Source organism: Mus musculus, chromosome 18 (genome assembly GCF_000001635.26).
Source record: "Mus musculus strain C57BL/6J chromosome 18, GRCm38.p6 C57BL/6J".
Classification (NCBI taxonomy): Eukaryota; Metazoa; Chordata; class Mammalia; order Rodentia; family Muridae; genus Mus; species Mus musculus.
In genome coordinates, this window is record NC_000084.6 from 80,479,593 (window position 1) to 80,492,611 (window position 13,019).

Sequence of the window (13,019 nt, forward strand, 5' to 3'; positions counted from 1 at the left end):
TTGATTACCACGGTGTCAGGTATTGCACTCTTTGGGTCTACTCTGGTCCTGTTGCACACTGCTTGGCATCTCGGCCTTTCCTTTGAAATCTGCATGGAAGCCTTGATGAGTCTGTAAATCTTATCTACTGTATGCCTAAGAAACCAAACATCACATTATAGTTTTGTTAATGTTGTTGTTGTTGTTGTGACCAACACTCGTCGGAAACAACCTTAGGGACCAGGAGCTTATTGCCTCATAATTTCAGGGTTATTGGTGTCCTTGGTGGGGAAAGCATGGGAGCTGGCATGGGTTAGACCAGGGCAGCTGGCCACATCTTGGCAACTGGAAAGGAAAGCTCTTGGTTTGGAATAAGGGCCAGGCTATAACCTTAATGACCCACTTAGTGACATACTTGTGTCAGCCACTCACAACCTCCCCGAACTGTTCTATTGGTGGGGACCATGACTTTAAAGGTAACTTTCTGGGAGATGTTTTACACTCAGCCACACAATTCTATCCAACTCCCATATGCTCACGGCCAACCACCTTATAATGCAAAATGCACTCACATTCATTTGTTTTGTTTTGTTTTGTTTTTTTTTCCAAGACTGGGTTTTTGTGTGTTGCCCTGGCTGTCCTGGAACTCACTTTGTATACCAGTCTGGCCTCGAACTCACAGAGATCCGTCTGGCCCCACTTCCCAACTAATGGGATTAAAGGCATGCGCCACCATGTCCAGCGAAAGTCCCCACATTCTTAACAGTTCCAGCGTTGCTCAAAAGTCTAACGTCCTTTCTGAGCCTCAAGGACCTTAACTACGAGCTTCCCTAAAACTAAAACCAGGTTACATACTTCCAGTATCCAATAGCACAGAGGAAACCTTCAGTACTAGTTAATGTGACGGGAGATGAGTGGTACTGGAAGTTCAGGACAGTTCTTCAGGTGGTGTCTAGAGTCTTGAGGCAGAGGGCAGGGATGCTGGTACCCAGCTCACTGCTTGCTTTACTCTGTCCAGAACCCCACCCTGTGCAATGGGGCTGTCCACAGTCCACCTGGGTTTTCATACTTAGTTAAACAGAGGTGTGTTTCCATGCCGACTCTAAATCCACTTTAGTTGACAATTAAAATAAACCCTTACACCGATGATAAAGAAAAGGAAGAGGAGGAGGAAGAGGAAGAGGAGGAGGAGCAGGAGGAAGAACCACCACAGGATAGGAAGGAAAAACAAGACTAAACCATGATAAAATTCCATCGAGCAAACATCAAACCCCACGTCTGTATTCAAGTGTGCATAGATGCATGTAAGCTAGTCTGTCAGCTGATGAAGGCTGATATTTGATAATGTTCTGAAATAGCCATAAGAATACTTCAGGAGGGGCTGGAGAAATGGCCCAGCACTTAAGAGCACTGACTGCTCTACGTCTGACATCTGGGACATGTGGTGGCACCACCTAGGCTCTGATGGTCTTGGATAGTTGTATGTGTATCGGGAAACCAGCTGTGGTTCTGAGTCCTCTGCTTTCTCCCCCAAGTATCCAGGTGCAGTTGCACACCCGGCTGCAAGGATAAAGTGGAGTCCAGAACATATGGGGTCTGAGGATCCCAGTCTGGCTGGGAGCAAGTGCAGAGGGGAGAGGGGCCCTTCTCTGAGGATTTTAGTGTTACAGCTGTTTTGGAAGATATATTCAATGAAACAGCTCTCTTATACAGTCCAGTGAAACAACTGGTGAGCATATACTTTATTCAGGGTGACCAAGGGCTATATATGGACCTTGGAGAGTGGGTAGAATTTTCAGGGTGAATGTAAAATCATTGGCTGGAGCTTAAACATCCTGTGACTGCCTCATTTGTATGGGGAGGCATTCCAGGAGTCTCAGGTCCTTAATAAGATGGGTTCTGATTGGGAAAGAGGAAGTTGAACTTGTAGGTTTTCCAAGGACTACGTGACATTCCTCAGGGGCCAGGCACCCCAGATCAGGCAGAGAAGAGGGAGCCCCTCTAAGAAAGGGGAGTCTTGCATTTTGCACCGAATTCGGAGGAGCTATCCAGACATAGTAGACTTTGACCTGCAACAGATAGTCACTCTGACTCTATTGCCTGCAGCAGTATCAGGGATCTTTCTTGAGCTGGTTCCACTCAGTGTCCACAGCTTTCCTGCACATGGACCGCATTCCAGGCACCACCAACGTCTTGGGGTTCCCATTACAACTTGGGTTAAACCTTCATTGCTTCAGTTCTTGCCCCCAGGCTCCTGCCTTGACTTCCTTTGATGGTGGACTAAGATGTGGCACTGTAAACTGAAGAAAACCTCTTCCTCCCAAAGTTGCTTTGGGTTGTGGTGTTTAGCACAGCAGTATGAGCTGTAGGATTTTCAGCATTGCTGGTATAGGAGACTTCAATCAAGTTCTGACCGAACATCACTACACGAAGATCTTCCATCTCTACATGGGTAAGTAAGACTCGGTGGTAAAACACTTGCCTGGTAAGGCCTGGATTCAGTCGTTAGGACTGTGAGGACAAAGACCGTTTCTTTCTAGAGGCATCAGTAGAGTCTGTGGCATTTTCTATGAAAAGTCACATCATTTACAAACCGTCGCACTTCTTCCCAACTTCATCTCTTGGCCTGCTATCGTGGTCTATTTTCTAGACAGAGGTGACCAGGGTTACCCGTGACGGAGTCCCCACTTCATTCTAGATGTTAAAAGGAGAATTCTAACATGTTCTTACTGTCTGCTAAGGCAGATGCTCTTTTTCAAGGGAGCGAAACTAGAATCTTGTCTTAGTTACTTTTCTATTGCTGTAAAGAGACACTTTGACCAAGGCAACTTATTAAAACAAACAAACAAACAAAAAAAACCTAGCAACAAACCACTTAACTGGGGACTCTGTTTCAGTCTCTTAGAACGAATCTTCAACCAACATGGTGGCGAGCACGGCAGCAGGCAGGCAAGCATGGCGCTGGAGCAGTACCTGAGAGCTTGCACCTGATCCACAAACCCAAGGCAGGGAGAGAGAGCCAAGTGGAATAGTGTGGGCTTTTGAAACCTCAAAGCCACCAACCCCCATTGAGATACCTTCCCCAATAAGGTCACACCTTCTAACTTTTACCAACCAGTTCCAACAACTAAGGACCAAACATTCAAATACACGCTCCTATGGGGGCCATTATCACTCAAACCACCACAAATCTATTCCTCATCTCCTGAAATATTCTCTTAAAAAAAAAGATTTATTTAGTTATTCTAAGTAAGCACACTGTAGCTGTCTTCAGACACCCCAGAAGAGGGTGTCAGATCTCATTACGGATGGTTGTGAGCCACCATGTGGTTTCTGGGATTCAAACTCAGGACCTTCGGAAGGGCAGTCAGTCTCTTAGCTGCTGAGCCATCTCTCCAGCCCCTCCTGAAATATCCTTATGGCTATTTCAGAACATTGTCAAATATCAGCCTTCATCAGCTGACAGACTAGCTTACATGCGTATATGCACACTTGAATATATATGTGTTTAGGATTCTATCTATACCTAAATAAAACTGTGTTCCTGAGATAAGCTCACTTAATTCCGGATAGTGTTTCCCCTGGAACCTCATGTATCTGAGTGAGATCACCTCTGAGGTCTCCTCTCCATCTTATCCAGGCTTAATTTGGCACCACAACTTCACCCGTCTTGTGGAACAGCTTGGGGGGCTTCCCTTATTTTCTATTTCTGGTTCTGTTTTGAAAGTTTGGTGTAGTACATCTTTACACACCAAGCTTAGTGTTTTGAGGCATTGTTGATTTTAGATCAGGGGCCGCATGCTCTTATGTCTCCATCAGTTTTAAACAAGGGTCGTGATTTCCTCACATCCCCTTAATTCCCTGTGATTTTCTGATTTTAAAAATGGCCATTGTCAGACCAGTGACAGAGGCTGGGAACAGAACCTGGGTCCCCTGAAAGAGCAGCCCCTGCCCCTAGCTGCTGAACGGTCTCTCCAGTGCCACGCTCTTTGATTTGTGACAGGAGGGTGACTCTCTTCCCATCCACTCAGCCTGGAATACAATATTGTGGATTTGTTAGTTCCAAAGCCTTCAACCTCCCCTTCCCCTGTGGTCTCCCTGGAACTCGGAGCAAGCTATCAGTTGGCACTTCCGAGTCTCCGACTCCCCCTCCTAGTCATGTGAGTCACATTTCCTTTCCTGACTTCCTTATAAGCAGAAGTTTAGTCTCCTCAGGCCCACACTCTCTGTATTAGTCTGTGCTCGCCAGTCTGTTGTCTCCTACTTTGAGATTTTAATTCAACAATTGATATTTGCATTTATAAACCTCTTCAATTTTTTTGAAAGTTCTTCATTTTCTACCCAGTTTTAATTTCTCATTTTGGTGACTGTTTTGATAATGACTCACATCTGACTTTTAAAGTTACACACTTTACATTTTGAGCAGTTGATGTTCTGTGATCCACCTGCTTTGAATCCCTTAGCTTCCATCCCAGGGGTGTGCTGTGTGTGTCTGTGTTCTCTATGAGCACATTTTGGTTGGTATTACTTTGTGGACACTTGGTAGCATTTGCTGCTGGCAAGGGCCATGGACCAAATGGGAGCACCCTTGCACCCTTTCAGGGCAGGCTGTACCCTGCGGCCCTCTGGGTGGTTCCAGGAGAGCATGTTCCCTCGGGCAGCTTCTCTCATATTATAGTCTTGCATTTCCTTCCTTGACAGCCAGGTGACAAGGGTTTTCTTGGTTGGGAGTTTTGAAGCTATCCCTTTTCTTCTTCAAGCCCAATGCTGACATGAAAAACTGAATCCTAAGTTGGAGTTTAGATATTTTGCTGCATGAGGCCTTCAGAGTGTCTAGGATGCTTTCTTGTCAGAAGTGGACATACCCTCCCATCTTCCTGCTCTGTTTGAAACGGGCTTGCAAAGATTTAAAGGGACACTGACTTCCTCCCTGTTCCTGCCTTCTGATTTTTCTCTTCCCTTTGGCCTCATTTCTTTTTCTTTACTTCTTTCTTTGTTCCTTCCTTCCTTCTTTCATACCTGGATTATGTGTCTTTTAAAAAATGATTTATATATATATATATATATATATATACACACACACACACTGTAGCTGTACAGATGGTTGTGAGCCATCATGTGGTCACTGGGAATTGAACTCAGAACCTCTGCTCACTCCAGCCCTGCTCGCTCTGGCCCAAAGATTTATTTATTATTATATGTTAGTACACTGTAGCTGTCTTCAGACACAACAGAAGAGGGTGTCAGATTTCATTATGGATGGTTGTGAGCCACCATGTGGTTGTTGGGATTTGAACTCAGGACCTTTGGAAGAGCAATCAGTGCTTTTAACTGCAGAGCCATCTCTCCAGCCCCGAGTATAGATATATTTTTAAAGAGATTTATTTTTATGTATATGAGTACTCTGTCTGCATGTACACTTGTAGGCCAGAAGAGGGCATCAGATCCCATTACAGATGGTTGTGAGCCACCATGTGGTTGCAGGGATTTGATCTTCAGAAGAGTAGCAAGTGCCCTTAACCACTGAGCCATCTCTCCAGCCCCTGGCCTGATTTCTAAGCCCTAGCCTCAAAGGCGGTGGGGTCTCATAGCCCTCTTATTTTGAGGAATGGGTTGGAGGATGAAGGGGTCCTTAAAGAAGGTTTCTGCTAGGAAGGAGGTCTAGAGGAAGAAATGCTTTTGGTGTGGGCTTCAGAGAGACAGACGTGAGCACCATAAGATGCCCACAAACACAGCAGGCTGCGTCTCATTTGTTGTTACTTGATGGATTAACCTCAGAATGGCTGTGCTCTGAGACATGTTGACGACACGGGCTTTCTAGACCTTCCCATTTATCCATGGCCCACTGTGTCCTGACACTTTCCTGTAGGTTGGACCACACAGCACTGAACTTTCAAGGGAAGTGTCTCTTGGGGAACAGAGCAATCTTGCAAAGATGCATTTTTGCTAAAAGGGGCGTGCCGCATTTTCAGTTTTGCCTTTGTTTTTAAAGGGGGCAGTAGTACATGTTATGTGAATCCTGGGAAGCTGGGATAGCTCCCTTATGCTCCATGGAGAAGGTAGAGACGCAAGGGGATGTGACAACAGCTGGGGTTTATCACCATGAGAGTAGCTGCTATGCTGTGTAGGGCAGATGTGAGTGGAGGGGAAAGCATGTGTTTTCTGTCACTTCTCGGTGCAGTGGAGCCATCAGGGCAGACAGAAGACTGGGGTAGGTCTCACTACTCACCCATGCTCTTCTGGATCCTCCAAGTTGCACTCTTTTCACGATTGGGATCCCAGTGTCGTTCGACTGTGAGGAGGGTTTGATTTCAGCACAGAACATTAATACTGCCAGAGATGGGGGCGTGGCCAAATGCAGCATGCAGAGTTTTTGCACTCAGCTTGGGTCTAATTTCCTATTGTTATTACAAGTCAGGCATTAAGGAAGCCAGGAATTTCAGTGACTCTGATTCACACTTGCAGCCTACAGACTTTCATTTGGTGCCTCACACTGCCAGGTGTGGGACTGGGTTTCCAGGGAGAGCCCTGTAGGGCTGAAGGGAGGCCTTGAGCAGCTTTGAGCTTCTCCAGCGCTGTCTCTGTCCCCCAGAAAAACCCTCAGCACATGGCACAAGGAGAGTAAGTGGTCAGGATCCTAACACTGTTTATTCTGGCAGCTAAACTGCTACAGGTTGCCAGCCGCTGCACATGATAATGTGTGCTTTCCAGCGGGGACCGGTACAATATTGGACAATGGTCTAAAATTTGCTTGCTTGGTCTTTTCCTATGTGTCTTCGAGGTCCTGTTGGAGACCTCTGGCTCCCTAGGCTGAGTGTAGATAATCCATGCAGCCCGGGGAAGGTGTCTGTTTATATGAAGAAACCAACAGGAGCTTAGTGGTGGGTTAAACCTTTATTTAAGAGCCCTTATCACTAAGAGGTGCATGCCAGAATCCTTAAAGATGGAAAGGTTGGCTGTCTGGGGTCTGCCTCAGGATAGTCTGGATTAGAGAGCTATCAGGTAACTGGAACCAGGTGGGTTTGCACTTGTGACTGCTAGAGGACTGTCAACATTTTTGCATGTGTTTGAAATTTTTCATAATGAACAGTTTTAAAGGCCAGAGGAAATGGCCTCGATGAATAAATTTGCTTATGACTTATACACAAATCATCACCCAATTTGCTTCTCATCTTATTTTCTCCACTCACCGGAGAGAGTTTATAAAAAATAGGTCTCAAGATGGACCACTGTAGCCAGGCAGTGGTGGCACATGCCTTTGATCCCAGCACTTGGGAGGCAGAGGCAGAGGCAGAGGCAGAGGCAGGCAAAATTCTGAGTTTGAGGCCAGCCTGGTCTACAAAGTGAGTTCCAGGACACTCGAAAACAACCTAAATAAATAAATAGGACCATTAGTGTAATTCAAAACAGAACGGGCTAGTGTCCTAGACAAGTACTGCAGGGCAGATACAGGATAAAGTCCAGATGGTCCTCTGCCATCCTGACCTCCACCCAGTGGCTCCACATCACCATGCCATACCAGTGAGACCAGCATCCACTACTTGGATTTCTGTTCTAAGATCCCTAGGTCTGCTCTACAGTAATGCCACATGACCACGACGCCGTAGCTTCATAACGAGTTTGAAATTTAGTAGTGCGTGTTCTCTGAATTCTTTCTCTCTCATGATGTTCTGCTTATTCCAGATTCTCTTCATATCCATGTAAACGAACAGCTTGGCTTTATCTATTTCCACAGAAGCGTACAGACATACAGACATTTTAACGGTGACTGCGTTGAATTTGTAGCAATTTGCGGAGAGCTGATAAACATAAACACGATTAAATCTGTTAACATGTGGGTGTAGGTTGTCTCTGTTTACTTAGGGCTATGTTTGGTATGTGAACCCAGCTCTCACGCGTCTGCAACCTTTAGAGAATAAATGTAACATGCTTTTGTTACATTTAATACAAAGCGTTTCCTTTTAAAATTGCTCTCTAGACCGGATCTCGCTCGCTCGCTCTGTAGCCCTGACTGGACTGGAGCTCATTGAGCAGATGCAGCTGGCCTGGAATCTCACAGAGATCTTCCTGCGTGCTGAGATTGAAGGCGTTTGCTCACCGAGCTGGCATTCCATTCTTGTTGGGGCTGTTTTTAGTGGAATTGTTTTGTAAATAGGGTGCTTAGGTTGCTTGCTGATAGCATACAAAAATGTTATAGATTTTGTGTTCCATAATCCTGATGTTATCACATTGAGTTGGTCTTTTCTTTTGTAGTCTATCTATCCATCCATCTATTATCTATCTATGAGATGCAGATGGTGTTGGTTGTTAGCAAATTTCTTTCAGTATCTGTGGCTCTGATCCACTTTCTTTTTCCCTCTCTTCCCTGTAGAAGTCTTAAACTTGGAGCACAGTGCGGGGCAGAAGGGTCAGAACAGACTTCTTGCTCTGTATCTACAGGGGAGGGGCTCAGCCTTTTACCGTCATCTCTGATGCTAGCTGTGGGCTTCGTACATTGCCGTTAGTAGATTGAGAACAACCGCTTCTTCCCAGACTCTGTTTGTTGAAAGGTTTTGGGTTTTTTGTTTTTGTTTTTGTTTTTGTTTTTTGTTTTTTAAATCACAAACAGATGTTGCGCCTTATTATTCTTTCCCCACATTTTCTACAAATTGGTGGATTGTTAGATGTGAGAACAAACGTGCACTATCTTACAGTTGGCCATGGCTCAGGATACTATTTCGTGCCACTGGAACTTTGGTATCAGGGTGACACCTGCTTCGTAGAATGAGCTCAGAAGTGTTATCTATCTAATCCTTTTCCAGAAAGAGTTGTGTAGGATTGGTGCGATGTTTTCTTCAGCGTCTTGAGAGACGTGAGCTGGGTCTGAGCTTTCTTCTGTGGATATGTTTTTAGTCGCAATTAATTTCCTTTACCCGCTATAGGCTGTTCGGGCATTTTATTTCTTCCTGAGACACTTCTGATTATTTGTGTCTTTTTAGTTTTTTCATGTTGTGTACAGAGGTTGGTGTGCTCACCACAGTATTTTTTATTTTTTTAAAAAAATTGTATATTTTCTTTATTTACATTTCAAATGTTTTCCCCTTTCCAGGTCTCCCCTTCAGAACAACCCTATCCCAGTCCCCTCCCCCTGCCTCTATAAGTGGGTGCTCCCCCACCCACCCACCCACTTCCATCTTCCCGCCCTGGCATTCTCCTACACTGAGGCATCAAACACTCTCAGGGCCAAGGGCCTCTCCTCCCACTGATGTCCAGCAAGGCTATCCTCTGCCACATATGTGGCCAGCGCCCTGGGTCCCTCCATGTGTATTCTTTGGTTGGTGGTCCAGTTCCTGGGGGCTCCAGGGGTCCAGCTTGTTGACACTGTTGCTCCCTCCATGGGGCTGCAATCCCCCTCAGCTCCTTCAGTCACTTCTCCAACTCCTCCATTGGGGACCCCGTGCTCAGTCCAATGGTTGGCTTTGAGCATCCGTCTCTGTATTTGTCAGGCTCTGGCAGAGCCTCTCAGGAGACAGCCATATCAGGCTTCCATCATCAAGCACTTCCTGGCATCCACAATAGCATCCATGTTTGGTGTCTGTATATGGGATGGATCCCTAGATGGCACCACAGTGATTTCATTGTTGGCACAGTTGACAGTTGATGTCACTTTCCCTCACGACTCCTGCCTTCCTTGCTTCCAGTCTCTTTCCTTGGTCAATCTGTCTCAGTGCTCTCATAGGTTCTGCGATGCCGATACTCTGGCGGGGTGATTCTTTGTCTCCTAGGCTGCCCCTTGCATCATAGATTGGGTCTGGCTTGAAGGTGGACCTCTGGGTGGGATCTGTTTAGGGTTCACAGCTCTGAAGGGCAAGGCAAGCAAGCAGAGCCTGACAGGAAAGGCGGGCATTAGAGAAGAGGTAGGCAGAGCATCCCAGAGTCTGGCCTAGGGCCGCACATGGATGCGGCTCTCTTCCAGTTCATCCCAGGTGGATGGTGGATGCTTACACTTTGCATTCTAGCCCTGCTCTGAGCTGGAGCTGGTACCCTGGAGGCAGCACCATCCGTCTCTTGCTTCAGGCAGTACTTCAGGTTTGCTGGTAAAGAGACTTCCTGATATGACCGAGGAGGACCCCTTAGGGTGTGGGTAACAAGTGCCCCCCAAGCCTGGAACCACCCTGTGTCCTCAGAGACCCTGTAGCAGCATCTTCAACCCTTGCACAGGCAGCTTGTTCTCGTACGACGGGCTGCCACGTAGAGCTGCAAGGCGCTGTTCTCAGGATCCCTTCTGAAGATATGAAGCTATGCTCTGTGCAGACAACTTTGTTTTTTTCTTCTGATCCACACCTGTAGCTGTGTGTGGCTGTAGCTGCATCTCAGCTGGAAAATTAACACTTGAATCCTAAATAATAATAATTACTGTTTCTGGTTATTTTGAATCCACTGACAAAGACCTTTACAGAATAATTGCACTGATCAATCCCATGGAGGTGCAGAGGAAGGTCCTGGAGTTGGTGTGCGATGAGAACATTAGTGGGAATTCTGCGTCGGTATTCTGTGTGGCGAGTCTAATTGCGAGGAATATATCGTGTTAAAATGCCTGACTTAGGGTCTTGTAATAACACACGGCTCCCATCAAGAAGCAGATGTTTCTTACTCCCCTAGAATAAAACATCATAATTTAACCACACCCACCAGCCCAGTGGAGCAGGAGTGAAGGCCTGTGTGTGGGGCTCAGATCAGTAATTGCAGCCCTGGAGTCTCAGTGGGGGAAGGTGGCCTTAAAAAGAAACAACTTAGTCAATCTCAGAGAAGGGGTCGGGGGCAGACTGCCTTCCCGAGAAACGGAGACAAGGTTTCCAAACACACATGAAACAACTGTTTCTGTTTTTCTGACCTGGGGTCCCTGGGTGTCAGACTTCACATTTCCACTATCGTGGGAGGATAACTGGGCTTCAGGCCATGTAAGTCTACCTTAGATGCGGACCATTCCTTTCTGCTCATGAGACACTTTTCACACAATTCTTTTTAAAACTCGGAAAACAAACTGTCAATATTATAGTCTCCTTAATATGCTCATGTAAATGATTCTCATCGTATTCGGAAGGTTATGAAACCATCACCCTCATTTAATTTCATTAAAGAGTCCAGGAAAACCCCCGCTCCCCACCCGTGGGAACAGAAAGAACGTGCCTCTCCAATGTAATGAGAGAAGTGACCACTAGATGGAGACCGCTCTCCATAGCCTTGTGTGCTTCGTGGCCTGGGCTGTGGTCCTACAATGGGGAAATACAGGGAGGCAAGCTTTGTCTTCTCAAGTGCCCAGAACACACCACACCTTCAGCTGTGGCCCTGGAGTGGCGTTTTAGGAAGTGTTTGAACCATAGTGTTTATTTGATTACAAATCTGTTAGCTTGATTGATTATGCATTTTTTTTGAATGTGTGCTAGAGAGAATCATTTAACTAGTGGTGTTACACGTTCTTGAGGATAGGACCAAATTCCTTTAAAGAGAAGACTGTTAAGCACTAATGTAACAAAGGATGGGTCGGGTGGTGTACACCTTTAATCCTAGCATTCAGGAGGCAGAGGCTGGGGAAATCTCTGTGCGGTTAAGGCCAGCCTGGTCAACATACTTAGTTTGAGGCCACAGTTACATTGTAAGACATGGTTTCAAAACAACAACAAACTAATTAAGGGGCGTGAGATACAATGGACAGCATTGCAGTTGTATGAGAGGCAGGGGTGTGAGGGGGAGGTGCAGGCATGCTGGTAGACAGTGCAGGTTGCTCCCTCCCCCAGAAGCCTCCTAACTTAGAGTGAGTGGGAATTCTCTTTCTGGAAATAAGTAGCAACTAGTATCTAATGAGGTGTTTGGGACTCTCTCACCCCTGAGGGAGGGATCATTTGCTGCTCTCAGGCCTCAGAAGCAGGCGGCCTTTGATTTACTTCATGCCATCAGATAAGCAAAGGGAAGGTCGGCCCCAGGACGAGAGGGAACTTCATCATGCAGATAATGAAATCAGGAAGCAGCTCTTTATGGAATTAGGGACCTGTGCATGTGAGCTAGGAGTTATGGGTGTCACTGGGGGCTCAGTGGGAGCGAGGGGGAAGAGATTCAGGATCTTTGGGCCACATAGCCATTCGTGAGACTTAGCTAGCTTCTCTGAAACTTGACAATCAAGTTAGTGAGCCGCTTGGGGTTTCTGGCTTCTTTGTACTGAGATACATCTCAGGGCTAGGAGGGGTAGGGAGGTCTCTCTTTTCCCCCAAGTGCCTCTCCCTTTCCATGCAATGTTGCATAGGTACATGAGTGTACACCCATACATGCACGTGTGGGCTCTCAAGGCTTCTTGGACTATTTGATGATATTAGTGACCAGAGGTCTAACTATCCTATTATCCTCATTTTCCAAAGATATCCTGCATTTTGAGTAGTCGACGTGACTGGTTACCAAAGAGGCTGCCAAAGGTTTTCAGCTTTGGGTCATCTATAGACTTTCTTTGGGTCTGTTACCGGGACTATTCTGCCCTTGCTCACACACATCTGTGCGCAGCTGCCTTCAGGCAGGCCAGCCACGGCTTTCTCCTAGAGAAGTATAGATGGAAGGAACGCGAGCTTGCTAGGGTTGCTTTGCAGCATAGTTGCAGGCTCTGGGGTAGGAGTGCCCACACTTCCTCTCATGTTCATGTGGACAAGCACAGCTTTGCACGATGCTGCTTCACGGAAGGAGTTTGTCCTATTATTAAGCATCTGCTTGCAGTACTTGGGGGCGAAGAGAAAAAGACATTTTAGAAACATTTACCGAGGGACCGAGTCGATGGCTAAATAAGCATAGCATCTGGTTCCAGTGCATCTCCTCTTAGGCACCCCACAAGCCACAGCCTGCAGGGAGCTGGCGGGCATCTCTGTCACCCACTTACCAAACACGGCATGATGCACAGGGCTCTGTGTAAGTTTGTCACACCCACACTGTCGGGTGCTCTTGGGTCTGCATTCTTAACTGTCACCACACCGGGGCACAATTGGATCTTCAGATACGACAAGTGAGAAGTGAAGTTTATT